Raw genomic sequence first — 12,309 nt, forward strand, 5'->3', positions numbered from 1 at the left:
GAAACTTTTTCTTTTTATTGCCAGTACAGACATATGGAAGAGGTCAAACAGACACAATAGCCATCACCTAAAGACTTACCACACTGTTTAGGCCCAATTCCAACTGCTTTTGGCAGCTAAACAGTGTTGAGCCTGTTTAGTAGTTAAATTTAAGACCCCCTGCTAATATCATGTCCTGTAGGTCTTTTTACATTACCAACACATGATTTTTTTCAGTAAGCCAATACAGTTAGGAAACTTTTGGATTAGCTTACCTGGTGATAGAAGTAGAAGAGGGCAAAAAAGTGCCTTTAACGCACCTACAGCCATACCACATTGGATAGGCCCAATCTCGTCTGATCTTGGAAGCTAAGCAGTGTTGGGCCTGGTTAGTACTTGGGTGGGAGACCACCTGGGAACACCAGGTGCTGTAGGTTTTTTCACATTACTTGCAAATTGTTTTTATTCTCTAGCTATTTAAATTGGAAACTTTTTCTTTTTATTGCCAGCACAGACATTTGGAAGAGGTCAAACAGACACAATAGCCATCACCTAAAGACTTACCACACTGTTTAGGCTCAATTCCAACTGCTTTTGGCAGCTAAACAGTGTTGAGCCTCTTTTGTAGTTTAATTTAAGACCCCCTGCTAATATCATGTCCTGTAGGTCTTTTTACATTACCAACACATGATTTTTTTCAGTAAGCCAATACAGTTAGGAAACTTTTGTATTAGCTTACCTGGTGATAGAAGTAGAAGAGGGCAAAAAAGTGCCTGTATCTCACCTACAGCCATACCACATTGGATAGGCCCAATCTCGTCTGATCTTGGAAGCTAAGCAGTGTTGGGCCTGGTTAGTACTTGGGTGGGAGACCACCTGGGAACACCAGGTACTGTAGGTTTTTTCACATTACTGGCAAATTGTTTTTATTCTCTAGCTATTTATATTGGAAACTTTTTCTTTTTATTGCCAGCACAGACATTTGGAAGGGGTCAAACAGACACAATAGCCATCACCTAAAGACTTACCACACTGTTTAGGCTCAATTCCAACTGCTTTTGGCAGCTAAACAGTGTTGAGCCTCTTTTGTAGTTTAATTTAAGACCCCCTGCTAATATCATGTCCTGTAGGTCTTTTTACATTACCAACACATGATTTTTTTCAGTAAGCCAATACAGTTAGGAAACTTTTGTATTAGCTTACCTGGTGATAGAAGTAGAAGAGGGCAAAAAAGTGCCTTTAACTCACCTACAGCCATACCACATTGGATAGGCCCAATCTCGTCTGATCTTGGAAGCTAAGCAGTGTTGGGCCTGGTTAGTACTTGGGTGGGAGACCACCTGGGAACACCAGGTGCTGTAGGTTTTTTCACATTACTGGCAAATTGTTTTTATTCTCTAGCTATTTATATTGGAAACTTTTTCTTTTTATTGCCAGCACAGACATTTGGAAGAGGTCAAACAGACACAATAGCCATCACCTAAAGACTTACCACACTGTTTAGGCTCAATTATAACTGCTTTTGGCAGCTAAACAGTGTTGAGCCTCTTTTGTAGTTTAATTTAAGACCCCCTGCTAATATCATGTCCTGTAGGTCTTTTTACATTACCAACACATGATTTTTTTCAGTAAGCCAATACAGTTAGGAAACTTTTGTATTAGCTTACCTGGTGATAGAAGTAGAAGAGGGCAAAAAAGTGGCTTTAACTCACCTACAGCCATACCACATTGGATAGGCCCAATCTCGTCTGATCTTGGAAGCTAAACAGGGTTGGGCCTGGTTAGTACTTGGGTGGGAGACCACATGGGAACACCAGGTGCTGTAGGTTTTTTCACATTACTGGCAAATTGTTTTTATTCTCTAGCTATTTAAATTGGAAACTTTTTCTTTTTATTGCCAGCACAGACATTTGGAAGAGGTCAAACAGACACAATAGCCATCACCTAAAGACTTACCACACTGTTTAGGCCCAATTCCAACTGCTTTTGGCAGCTAAACAGTGTTGAGCCTCTTTAGTAGTTTAATTTAAGACCCCCTGCTAATATCATGTCCTGTAGGTCTTTTTACATTACCAACACATGATTTTTTTCAGAAAGCCAATACAGTTAGGAAACTTTTTTATTAGCTTACCTGGTGATAGAAGTAGAAGAGGGCATAAAAGTGCCTGTATCTCACCTACAGCCATACCACATTGGATAGGCCCAATCTCGTCTGATCTTGGAAGCTAAGCAGTGTTGGGCCTGGTTAGTACTTGGGTGGGAGACCACATGGGAACACCAGGTGTTGTAGGTTTTTTCACATTACAGGCAAATTGTTTTTATTCTCTAGCTATTTAAATTGGAAACTTTTTCTTTTTATTGCCAGTACAGACATATGGAAGAGGTCAAACAGACACAATAGCCATCACCTAAAGACTTACCACACTGTTTAGGCCCAATTCCAACTGCTTTTGGCAGCTAAACAGTGTTGAGCCTGTTTAGTAGTTAAATTTAAGACCCCCTGCTAATATCATGTCCTGTAGGTCTTTTTACATTACCAACACATGATTTTTTTCAGTAAGCCAATACAGTTAGGAAACTTTTGTATTAGCTTACCTGGTGATAGAAGTAGAAGAGGGCAAAAAAGTGCCTGTATCTCACCTACAGCTATACCACATTGGATAGGCCCAATCTCGTCTGATCTTGGAAGCTAAGCAGTGTTGGGCCTGGTTAGTACTTGGGTGGGAGACCACCTGGGAACACCAGGTACTGTAGGTTTTTTCACATTACTGGCAAATTGTTTTTATTCTCTAGCTATTTATATTGGAAACTTTTTCTTTTTATTGCCAGCACAGACATTTGGAAGAGGTCAAACAGACACAACAGCCATCACCTAAAGACTTACCACACTGTTTAGGCTCAATTCCAACTGCTTTTGGCAGCTAAACAGTGTTGAGCCTCTTTTGTAGTTTAATTTAAGACCCCCTGCTAATATCATGTCCTGTAGGTCTTTTTACATTACCAACACATGATTTTTTTTCAGTAAGCCAATACAGTTAGGAAACTTTTGTATTAGCTTACCTGGTGATAGAAGTAGAAGAGGGCAAAATAGTGCCTTTAGCTCACCTACAGCCATACCACATTGGATAGGCCCAATCTCGTCTGATCTTGGAAGCTAAGCAGTGTTGGGCCTGGTTAGTACTTGGGTGGGAGACCACCTGGGAACACCAGGTGCTGTAGGTTTTTTCACATTACTGGCAAATTGTTTTTATTCTCTAGCTATTTATATTGGAAATTTTTTCTTTTTATTGCCAGCACAGACATTTGGAAGAGGTCAAACAGACACAATAGCCATCACCTAAAGACTTACCACACTGTTTAGGCTCAATTCAAACTGCTTTTGGCAGCTAAACAGTGTTGAGCCTCTTTTGTAGTTTAATTTAAGACCCCCTGCTAATATCATGTCCTGTAGGTCTTTTTACATTACCAACACATGATTTTTTTCAGTAAGCCAATACAGTTAGGAAACTTTTGTATTAGCTTACCTGGTGATAGAAGTAGAAGAGGGTAAAAAGTGAATTTAACTCACCTACAGCCATACCACATTGGATAGGCCCAATCTCGTCTGATCTTGGAAGCTAAGCAGTGTTGGGCCTGGTTAGTACTTGGGTGGGAGACCACATGTGACCACCAGGTGCTGTAGGTTTTTTCACATTACAGGCAAATTGTTTTTATTCTCTAGCTATTTATATTGGAAACTTTTTCATTTTATTGCCAGCACAGACATTTGGAAGAGGTCAAACAGACACAATAGCCATCACCTAAAGACTTACCACACTGTTTAGGCTCAATTCCAACTGCTTTTGGCAGCTAAACAGTGTTGAGCCTCTTTTGTAGTTTAATTTAATTTAAGACCCCCTGCTAATATCATGTCCTGTAGGTCTTTTTACATTACCAACACATGATTTTTTTTCAGTAAGCCAATACAGTTAGGAAACTTTTGTATTAGCTTACCTGGTAATAGAAGTAGAAGAGGGCAAAAAAGTGGCTTTAACTCACCTACAGCCATACCACATTGGATAGGCCCAATCTCGTCTGATCTTGGAAGCCAAGCAGTGTTGGGCATGGTTAGTACTTGGGTGGGAGACCACATGGGAACACCAGGTGCTGTAGGTTTTTTCACATTACTGGCAAATTGTTTTTATTCTCTAGCTATTATATTGGAAACTTTTTCATTTTATTGCCAGCACAGACATTTGGAAGAGGTCAAACAGACACAATAGCCATCACCTAAAGACTTACCACACTGTTTAGGCTCAATTCCAACTGCTTTTGGCAGCTAAACAGTGTTGAGCCTCTTTTGTAGTTTAATTTAAGACCCCCTGCTAATATCATGTCCTGTAGGTCTTTTTACATTACCAACACATGATTTTTTTCAGTAAGCCAATACAGTTAGGAAACTTTTGTATTAGCTTACCTGGTAATAGAAGTAGAAGAGGGCAAAAAAGTGGCTTTAACTCACCTACAGCCATACCACATTGGATAGACCCAATCTCGTCTGATCTTGGAAGCTAAGCAGTGTTGGGCCTGGTTAGTACTTGGGTGGGAGACCACATGAGAACACCAGGTGCTGTAGGTTTTTTCACATTACTGGCAAATTGTTTTTATTCTCTAGCTATTTAAATTGGAAACTTTTTCTTTTTATTGCCAGCACAGACATTTGGAAGAGGTCAAACAGACACAATAGCCATTACCTAAAGACTTACCACACTGTTTAGGCCCAATTCCAACTGCTTTTGGCAGCTAAACAGTGTTGAGCCTCTTTAGTAGTTTAATTTAAGACCCCCTGCTAATATCATGTCCTGTAGGTCTTTTTACATTACCAACACATGATTTTTTTCAGTAAGCCAATACAGTTAGGAAACTTTTTTATTAGCTTACCTGGTGATAGAAGTAGAAGAGGGCAAAAAAGTGCCTGTATCTCACCTAAAGCCATACCACATTTAAAGGCCCAATCTCGTCTGATCTTGGAAGCTAAGCAGTGTTGGGCCTGGTTAGTACTTGGGTGGGAGACCACCTGGGAACACCAGGTGCTGTGGGTTTTTTCACATTACTGGCAAATTGTTTTTATTCTCTAGCTATTTATATTGGAAACTATTTATTTTTATTGCCAGCACAGACATTTGTAAGAGGTCAAACAGACACACTAGCCATCACCTAAAGACTTACCACACTGTTTAGGCTCAATTCCAACTGCTTTTGGCAGCTAAACAGTGTTGAGCCTCTTTTGTAGTTTAATATAAGACCCCCTGCTAATATCATGTCCTGTAGGTCTTTTTACATTACCAACACATGATTTTTTTCAGTAAGCCAATACAGTTAGGAAACTTTTGTATTAGCTTACCTGGTGATTGGATATCACATTGGATAGGCCCAATCTCGACTGATCTTGGAAGCTAAGCAGTGTTGGGCCTGGTTAGTACTTGGGTGGGAGACCACCTGGGAACACCAGGTGCTGTAGTTTTTTTCACATTACTGGCAAATTGTTTTTATTCTCTAGCTATTTATATTGGAAACTTTTTCTTTTTATTGCCAGTACAGACATTTGGAAGAGGTCAAACAGACACAATAGCCATCACCTAAAGACTTACCACACTGTTTAGGCTCAATTCCAACTGCTTTTGGCAGCTAAACAGTGTTGAGCCTCTTTTGTAGTTTAATTTAATTTAAGACCCCCTGCTAATATCATGTCCTGTAGGTCTTTTTACATTACCAACACATGATTTTTTTTCAGTAAGCCAATACAGTTAGGAAACTTTTGTATTAGCTTACCTGGTAATAGAAGTAGAAGAGGGCAAAAAAGTGGCTTTAACTCACCTGCAGCCATACCACATTGGATAGGCCCAATCTCGTCTGATCTTGGAAGCCAAGCAGTGTTGGGCATGGTTAGTACTTGGGTGGGAGACCACATGGGAACACCAGGTGCTGTAGGTTTTTTCACATTACTGGCAAATTGTTTTTATTCTCTAGCTATTATATTGGAAACTTTTTCATTTTATTGCCAGCACAGACATTTGGAAGAGGTCAAACAGACACAATAGCCATCACCTAAAGACTTACCACACTGTTTAGGCTCAATTCCAACTGCTTTTGGCAGCTAAACAGTGTTGAGCCTCTTTTGTAGTTTAATTTAAGACCCCCTGCTAATATCATGTCCTGTAGGTCTTTTTACATTACCAACACATGATTTTTTTCAGTAAGCCAATACAGTTAGGAAACTTTTGTATTAGCTTACCTGGTAATAAAAGTAGAAGAGGGCAAAAAAGTGGCTTTAACTCACCTACAGCCATACCACATTGGACAGACCCAATCTCGTCTGATCTTGGAAGCTAAGCAGTGTTGGACCTGGTTAGTACTTGGGTGGGAGACCACATGGGAACACCAGGTGCTGTAGGTTTTTTCACATTACTGGCAAATTGTTTTTATTCTCTAGCTATTTAAATTGGAAACTTTTTCTTTTTATTGCCAGCACAGACATTTGGAAGAGGTCAAACAGACACAATAGCCATTACCTAAAGACTTACCACACTGTTTAGGACCAATTCCAACTGCTTTTGGCAGCTAAACAGTGTTGAGCCTCTTTAGTAGTTTAATTTAAGACCCCCTGCTAATATCATGTTCTGTAGGTCTTTTTACATTACCAACACATGATTTTTTTCAGTAAGCCAATACAGTTAGGAAACTTTTTTATTAGCTTACCTGGTGATAGAAGTAGAAGAGGGCAAAAAAGTGCCTGTATCTCACCTACAGCCATACCACATTGTATAGGCCCAATCTCGTCTGATCTTGGAAGCTAAGCAGTGTTGGGCCTGGTTAGTACTTGGGTGGGAGACCACCTGGGAACACCAGGTGCTGTAGGTTTTTTCACATTACTGGCAAATTGTTTTTATTCTCTAGCTATTTATATTGGAAACTATTTCTTTTTATTGCCAGCACAGACATTTGTAAGAGGTCAAACAGACACACGAGCCATCACCTAAAGACTTACCACACTGTTTAGGCTCAATTCCAACTGCTTTTGGCAGCTAAACAGTGTTGAGCCTCTTTTGTAGTTTAATTTAAGACCCCCTGCTAATATCATGTCCTGTAGGTCTTTTTACATTACCAACACATGATTTTTTTCAGTAAGCCAATACAGTTAGGAAACTTTTGTATTAGCTTACCTGGTGATAGAAGTAGAAGAGGGCAAAAAAGTGCCTCTATCTCACCTACAGCCATACCACATTGGATAGGCCCAATCTCGTCTGATCTTGGAAGCTAAGCAGTGTTGGGCCTGGTTAGTACTTGGGTGGGAGACCACATGGGAACACCAGGTGCTGTAGGCTTTTTCACATTACTGGCAAATTGTTTTTATTCTCTAGCTATTTAAATTGGAAACTTTTTCTTTTTATTGCCAGTACAGACATTTGGAAGAGGTCAAACAGACACAATAGCCATCACCTAAAGACTTACCACACTGTTTAGGCCCAATTCCAACTGCTTTTGGCAGCTAAACAGTGTTGAGCCTGTTAAGTAGTTTAATTTAAGACCCCCTGCTAATATCATGTCCTGTAGGTCTTTTTACATTACCAACACATGATTTTTTTTAAGTAAGCCAATACAGTTAGGAAACTTTTTTATTAGCTTACCTGTTGATAGAAGTAGAAGAGGGCAAAAAGTGCCTGTGTCTCACCTACAGCCATACCACATTGGATAGGCCCAATTTCGTCTGATCTTGGAAGCTAAGCAGTGTTGGGCCTGGTTAGTACTTGGGTGGGAGACCACCTGGGAACACCAGGTGCTGTAGGTTTTTTCACATTACTGGCAAATTGTTTTTATTCTCTAGCTATTTAAATTGGAAACTTTTTCTTTTTATTGCCAGCACTGACATTTGGAAGAGGTCAAACAGACACAATAGCCATCACCTAAAGACTTACCACACTGTTTAGGCTCAATTCCAACTGGTTTTGGCAGCTAAACATTGTTGAGCCTCTTTTGTAGTTGAATTTAAGACCCCCTGCTAATATCATGTCCTGTAGGTCTTTTTACATTACAACACATGATTTTTTTCAGTAAGCCAATACAGTTAGGAAACTTTTGTATTAGCTTACCTGGTGATAGAAGTAGAAGAGGGCAAAAAAGTGCTTTTAACTCACCTACAGCCATACCACATTGGATAGGCCCAATCACGAGTGATCTTGGAAGCTAAGCAGTGTTGGGCCTGGTTAGTACTTGGGTGGGAGACCACATGGGAACACCAGGTGCTGTAGGTTTTTTCACATTACAGGCAAATTGTTTTTATTCTCTAGCTATTTAAATTGGAAACTTTTTCTTTTTATTGCCAGTACAGACATTTGGAAGAGGTCAAACAGACACAATAGCCATCACCTAAAGACTTACCACACTGTTTAGGCCCAATTCCAACTGCTTTTGGCAGCTAAACAGTGTTGAGCCTCTTTAGTAGTTTAATTTAAGACGCCCTGCTAATATCATGTCCTGTAGGTCTTTTTACATTACCAACACATGATTTTTTTCAGTAAGCCAATACAGTTAGGAAACTTTTGTATTAGCTTACCTGGTGATAGAAGTAGAAGAGGGCAAAAAAGTGAATTTAACTCACCTACAGCCATACCACATTGGATAGGCCCAATCTCGTCTGATCTTGGAAGCTAAGCAGTGTTGGGCCTGGTTAGTACTTGGGTGGGAGACCACATGGGAACACCAGGTGCTGTAGGTTTTTTCACATTACTGGCAAATTGTTTTTATTCTCTAGCTATTTAAATTGGAAACTTTTTCTTTTTATTGCCAGTACAGACATTTGGAAGAGGTCAAACAGACACAATAGCCATCACCTAAAGACTTACCACACTGTTTAGGCCCAATTCCAACTGCTTTTGGCAGCTAAACAGTGTTGAGCCTGTTTAGTAGTTTAATTTAAGACCCCCTGCTAATATCATGTCCTGTAGGTCTTTTTACATTACCAACACATGATTTTTTTTCAGTAAGCCAATACAGTTAGGAAACTTTTGTATTAGCTTACCTGGTAATAGAAGTAGAAGAGGGCAAAAAAGTGGCTTTAACTCACCTACAGCCATACCACATTGGATAGGCCCAATCTCGTCTGATCTTGGAAGCCAAGCAGTGTTGGGCATGGTAAGTACTTGGGTGGGAGACCACATGGGAACACCAGGTGCTGTAGGTTTTTTCACATTACTGGCAAATTGTTTGTATTCTCTAGCTATTATATTGGAAACTTTTTCATTTTATTGCCAGCACAGACATTTGGAAGAGGTCAAACAGACACAATAGCCATCACCTAAAGACTTACCACACTGTTTAGGCTCAATTCCAACTGCTTTTGGCAGCTAAACAGTGTTGAGCCTCTTTTGTAGTTTAATTTAAGACCCCCTGCTAATATCATGTCCTGTAGGTCTTTTTACATTACCAACACATGATTTTTTTCAGTAAGCCAATACAGTTAGGAAACTTTTGTATTAGCTTACCTGGTAATAAAAGTAGAAGAGGGCAAAAAAGTGGCTTTAACTCACCTACAGCCATACCACATTGGATAGACCCAATCTCGTCTGATCTTGGAAGCTAAGCAGTGTTGGGCCTGGTTAGTACTTGGGTGGGAGACCACATGGGAACACCAGGTGTTGTAGGCTTTTTCACATTACAGGCAAATTGTTTTTATTCTCTAGCTATTTAAATTGGAAACTTTTTCTTTTTATTGCCAGCACAGACATTTGGAAGAGGTCAAACAGACACAATAGCCGTTACCTAAAGACTTACCACACTGTTTAGGCCCAATTCCAACTGCTTTTGGCAGCTAAACAGTGTTGAGCCTCTTTAGTAGTTTAATTTAAGACCCCCTGCTAATATCATGTCCTGTAGGTCTTTTTACATTACCAACACATTATTTTTTTCAGTAAGCCAATACAGTTAGGAAACTTTTTTATTAGCTTACCTGGTGATAGAAGTAGAAGAGGGCAAAAAAGTGCCTGTATCTCACCTACAGCCATACCACATTGTATAGGCCCAACCTCGTCTGATCTTGGAAGCTAAGCAGTGTTGGGCCTGGTTAGTACTTGGGTGGGAGACCACCTGGGAACACCAGGTGCTGTAGGTTTTTTCACATTACTGGCAAATTGTTTTTATTCTCTAGCTATTTATATTGGAAACTATTTCTTTTTATTGCCAGCACAGACATTTGTAAGAGGTCAAACAGACACACGAGCCATCACCTAAAGACTTACCACACTGTTTAGGCTCAATTCCAACTGCTTTTGGCAGCTAAACAGTGTTGAGCCTCTTTTGTAGTTTAATTTAAGACCCCCTGCTAATATCATGTCCTGTAGGTCTTTTTACATTACCAACACATGATTTTTTTCAGTAAGCCAATACAGTTAGGAAACTTTTGTATTAGCTTACCTGGTGATAGAAGTAGAAGAGGGCAAAAAAGTGCCTCTATCTCACCTACAGCCATACCACATTGGATAGGCCCAATCTCGTCTGATCTTGGAAGCTAAGCAGTGTTGGACCTGGTTAGTACTTGGGTGGGAGACCACATGGGAACACCAGGTGCTGTAGGTTTTTTCACATTACTGGCAAATTGTTTTTATTCTCTAGCTATTTAAATTGGAAACTTTTTCTTTTTATTGCCAGCACAGACATTTGGAAGAGGTCAAACAGACACAATAGCCATTACCTAAAGACTTACCACACTGTTTAGGACCAATTCCAACTGCTTTTGGCAGCTAAACAGTGTTGAGCCTCTTTAGTAGTTTAATTTAAGACCCCCTGCTAATATCATGTCCTGTAGGTCTTTTTACATTACCAACACATGATTTTTTTTAAGTAAGCCAATACAGTTAGGAAACTTTTTTATTAGCTTACCTGTTGATAGAAGTAGAAGAGGGCAAAAAGTGCCTGTATCTCACCTACAGCCATACCACATTGGATAGGCCCAATTTCGTCTGATCTTGGAAGCTAAGCAGTGTTGGGCCTGGTTAGTACTTGGGTGGGAGACCACCTGGGAACACCAGGTGCTGTAGGTTTTTTCACATTACTGGCAAATTGTTTTTATTCTCTAGCTATTTAAATTGGAAACTTTTTCTTTTTATTGCCAGCACTGACATTTGGAAGAGGTCAAACAGACACAATAGCCATCACCTAAAGACTTACCACACTGTTTAGGCTCAATTCCAACTGCTTTTGGCAGCTAAACATTGTTGAGCCTCTTTTGTAGTTGAATTTAAGACCCCCTGCTAATATCATGTCCTGTAGGTCTTTTTACATTACCAACACATGATTTTTTTCAGTAAGCCAATACAGTTAGGAAACTTTTGTATTAGCTTACCTGGTGATAGAAGTAGAAGAGGGCAAAAAAGTGCTTTTAACTCACCTACAGCCATACCACATTGGATAGGCCCAATCTCGTGTGATCTTGGAAGCTAAGCAGTGTTGGGCCTGGTTAGTACTTGGGTGGGAGACCACATGGGAACACCAGGTGCTGTAGGTTTTTTCACATTACAGGCAAATTGTTTTTATTCTCTAGCTATTTAAATTGGAAACTTTTTCTTTTTATTGCCAGTACAGACATTTGGAAGAGGTCAAACAGACACAATAGCCATCACCTAAAGACTTACCACACTGTTTAGGCCCAATTCCAACTGCTTTTGGCAGCTAAACAGTGTTGAGCCTCTTTAGTAGTTTAATTTAAGACGCCCTGCTAATATCATGTCCTGTAGGTCTTTTTACATTACCAACACATGATTTTTTTCAGTAAGCCAATACAGTTAGGAAACTTTTGTATTAGCTTACCTGGTGATAGAAGTAGAAGAGGGCAAAAAAGTTAATTTAACTCACCTACAGCCATACCACATTGGATAGGCCCAATCTCGTCTGATCTTGGAAGCTAAGCAGTGTTGGGCCTGGTTAGTACTTGGGTGGGAGACCACATGGGAACACCAGGTGCTGTAGGTTTTTTCACATTACTGGCAAATTGTTTTTATTCTCTAGCTATTTAAATTGGAAACTTTTTCTTTTTATTGCCAGTACAGACATTTGGAAGAGGTCAAACAGACACAATAGCCATCACCTAAAGACTTACCACACTGTTTAGGCCCAATTCCAACTGCTTTTGGCAGCTAAACAGTGTTGAGCCTGTTTAGTAGTTTAATTTAAGACCCCCTGCTAATATCATGTCCTGTAGGTCTTTTTACATTACCAACACATGATTTTTTTCAGTAAGCCAATACAGTTAGGAAACTTTTGTATTAGCTTACCTGGTAATAGAAGTAGAAGAGGGCA

At 39.8% G+C, this 12,309-nt stretch overlaps 22 non-coding genes and 4 pseudogenes across 22 annotated transcripts; all 26 read left to right on the plus strand.

Annotated features, from left to right (window-relative positions):
* Positions 1 to 297: 297 nt before the first annotated feature.
* Positions 298 to 416, plus strand: LOC146015647 (5S ribosomal RNA). Its single transcript, XR_014448562.1, has one exon. It is a non-coding gene; the product is annotated as a 5S ribosomal RNA (ribosomal RNA).
* Positions 417 to 761: 345 nt separating this feature from the next.
* LOC146014580 (5S ribosomal RNA) lies at positions 762 to 880 on the plus strand. The gene has a single exon (XR_014447529.1). It is a non-coding gene; the product is annotated as a 5S ribosomal RNA (ribosomal RNA).
* A 345-nt stretch (positions 881 to 1,225) lies between these two features.
* On the plus strand, positions 1,226 to 1,344 carry LOC146015658 (5S ribosomal RNA). Its single transcript, XR_014448573.1, has one exon. It is a non-coding gene; the product is annotated as a 5S ribosomal RNA (ribosomal RNA).
* A 345-nt stretch (positions 1,345 to 1,689) lies between these two features.
* Positions 1,690 to 1,808, plus strand: LOC146016317 (5S ribosomal RNA). The gene has a single exon (XR_014449213.1). It is a non-coding gene; the product is annotated as a 5S ribosomal RNA (ribosomal RNA).
* Positions 1,809 to 2,153: 345 nt separating this feature from the next.
* Positions 2,154 to 2,272, plus strand: LOC146014610 (5S ribosomal RNA). Its single transcript, XR_014447559.1, has one exon. It is a non-coding gene; the product is annotated as a 5S ribosomal RNA (ribosomal RNA).
* Positions 2,273 to 2,617: 345 nt separating this feature from the next.
* Positions 2,618 to 2,736, plus strand: LOC146015725 (5S ribosomal RNA). The gene has a single exon (XR_014448637.1). It is a non-coding gene; the product is annotated as a 5S ribosomal RNA (ribosomal RNA).
* A 346-nt stretch (positions 2,737 to 3,082) lies between these two features.
* On the plus strand, positions 3,083 to 3,201 carry LOC146015670 (5S ribosomal RNA). The gene has a single exon (XR_014448584.1). It is a non-coding gene; the product is annotated as a 5S ribosomal RNA (ribosomal RNA).
* A 344-nt stretch (positions 3,202 to 3,545) lies between these two features.
* Positions 3,546 to 3,664, plus strand: LOC146017626 (5S ribosomal RNA). The gene has a single exon (XR_014450492.1). It is a non-coding gene; the product is annotated as a 5S ribosomal RNA (ribosomal RNA).
* A 351-nt stretch (positions 3,665 to 4,015) lies between these two features.
* LOC146017351 (5S ribosomal RNA) lies at positions 4,016 to 4,134 on the plus strand. The gene has a single exon (XR_014450226.1). It is a non-coding gene; the product is annotated as a 5S ribosomal RNA (ribosomal RNA).
* A 344-nt stretch (positions 4,135 to 4,478) lies between these two features.
* Positions 4,479 to 4,597, plus strand: LOC146013418 (5S ribosomal RNA). Its single transcript, XR_014446394.1, has one exon. It is a non-coding gene; the product is annotated as a 5S ribosomal RNA (ribosomal RNA).
* Positions 4,598 to 4,942: 345 nt separating this feature from the next.
* LOC146011136 (5S ribosomal RNA) lies at positions 4,943 to 5,060 on the plus strand (annotated as a pseudogene).
* Positions 5,061 to 5,364: 304 nt separating this feature from the next.
* On the plus strand, positions 5,365 to 5,482 carry LOC146011752 (5S ribosomal RNA; annotated as a pseudogene).
* Positions 5,483 to 5,833: 351 nt separating this feature from the next.
* Positions 5,834 to 5,952, plus strand: LOC146010551 (5S ribosomal RNA; annotated as a pseudogene).
* A 344-nt stretch (positions 5,953 to 6,296) lies between these two features.
* Positions 6,297 to 6,415, plus strand: LOC146014042 (5S ribosomal RNA). Its single transcript, XR_014447001.1, has one exon. It is a non-coding gene; the product is annotated as a 5S ribosomal RNA (ribosomal RNA).
* A 345-nt stretch (positions 6,416 to 6,760) lies between these two features.
* On the plus strand, positions 6,761 to 6,879 carry LOC146013990 (5S ribosomal RNA). The gene has a single exon (XR_014446950.1). It is a non-coding gene; the product is annotated as a 5S ribosomal RNA (ribosomal RNA).
* A 345-nt stretch (positions 6,880 to 7,224) lies between these two features.
* Positions 7,225 to 7,343, plus strand: LOC146014797 (5S ribosomal RNA). The gene has a single exon (XR_014447740.1). It is a non-coding gene; the product is annotated as a 5S ribosomal RNA (ribosomal RNA).
* A 345-nt stretch (positions 7,344 to 7,688) lies between these two features.
* On the plus strand, positions 7,689 to 7,807 carry LOC146014660 (5S ribosomal RNA). Its single transcript, XR_014447607.1, has one exon. It is a non-coding gene; the product is annotated as a 5S ribosomal RNA (ribosomal RNA).
* A 344-nt stretch (positions 7,808 to 8,151) lies between these two features.
* On the plus strand, positions 8,152 to 8,270 carry LOC146017461 (5S ribosomal RNA). The gene has a single exon (XR_014450331.1). It is a non-coding gene; the product is annotated as a 5S ribosomal RNA (ribosomal RNA).
* A 345-nt stretch (positions 8,271 to 8,615) lies between these two features.
* On the plus strand, positions 8,616 to 8,734 carry LOC146013384 (5S ribosomal RNA). Its single transcript, XR_014446360.1, has one exon. It is a non-coding gene; the product is annotated as a 5S ribosomal RNA (ribosomal RNA).
* A 346-nt stretch (positions 8,735 to 9,080) lies between these two features.
* On the plus strand, positions 9,081 to 9,199 carry LOC146010322 (5S ribosomal RNA; annotated as a pseudogene).
* A 344-nt stretch (positions 9,200 to 9,543) lies between these two features.
* On the plus strand, positions 9,544 to 9,662 carry LOC146015024 (5S ribosomal RNA). Its single transcript, XR_014447958.1, has one exon. It is a non-coding gene; the product is annotated as a 5S ribosomal RNA (ribosomal RNA).
* A 345-nt stretch (positions 9,663 to 10,007) lies between these two features.
* Positions 10,008 to 10,126, plus strand: LOC146016032 (5S ribosomal RNA). The gene has a single exon (XR_014448935.1). It is a non-coding gene; the product is annotated as a 5S ribosomal RNA (ribosomal RNA).
* A 345-nt stretch (positions 10,127 to 10,471) lies between these two features.
* Positions 10,472 to 10,590, plus strand: LOC146014749 (5S ribosomal RNA). Its single transcript, XR_014447693.1, has one exon. It is a non-coding gene; the product is annotated as a 5S ribosomal RNA (ribosomal RNA).
* A 345-nt stretch (positions 10,591 to 10,935) lies between these two features.
* Positions 10,936 to 11,054, plus strand: LOC146014661 (5S ribosomal RNA). Its single transcript, XR_014447608.1, has one exon. It is a non-coding gene; the product is annotated as a 5S ribosomal RNA (ribosomal RNA).
* A 345-nt stretch (positions 11,055 to 11,399) lies between these two features.
* On the plus strand, positions 11,400 to 11,518 carry LOC146015053 (5S ribosomal RNA). Its single transcript, XR_014447986.1, has one exon. It is a non-coding gene; the product is annotated as a 5S ribosomal RNA (ribosomal RNA).
* Positions 11,519 to 11,863: 345 nt separating this feature from the next.
* LOC146013386 (5S ribosomal RNA) lies at positions 11,864 to 11,982 on the plus strand. The gene has a single exon (XR_014446362.1). It is a non-coding gene; the product is annotated as a 5S ribosomal RNA (ribosomal RNA).
* Positions 11,983 to 12,309: the final 327 nt, after the last annotated feature.

The sequence above is a fragment of the Crinia signifera genome, chromosome 6, assembly GCF_055691185.1.
Source record: "Crinia signifera chromosome 6, ASM5569118v1, whole genome shotgun sequence".
Classification (NCBI taxonomy): Eukaryota; Metazoa; Chordata; class Amphibia; order Anura; family Myobatrachidae; genus Crinia; species Crinia signifera.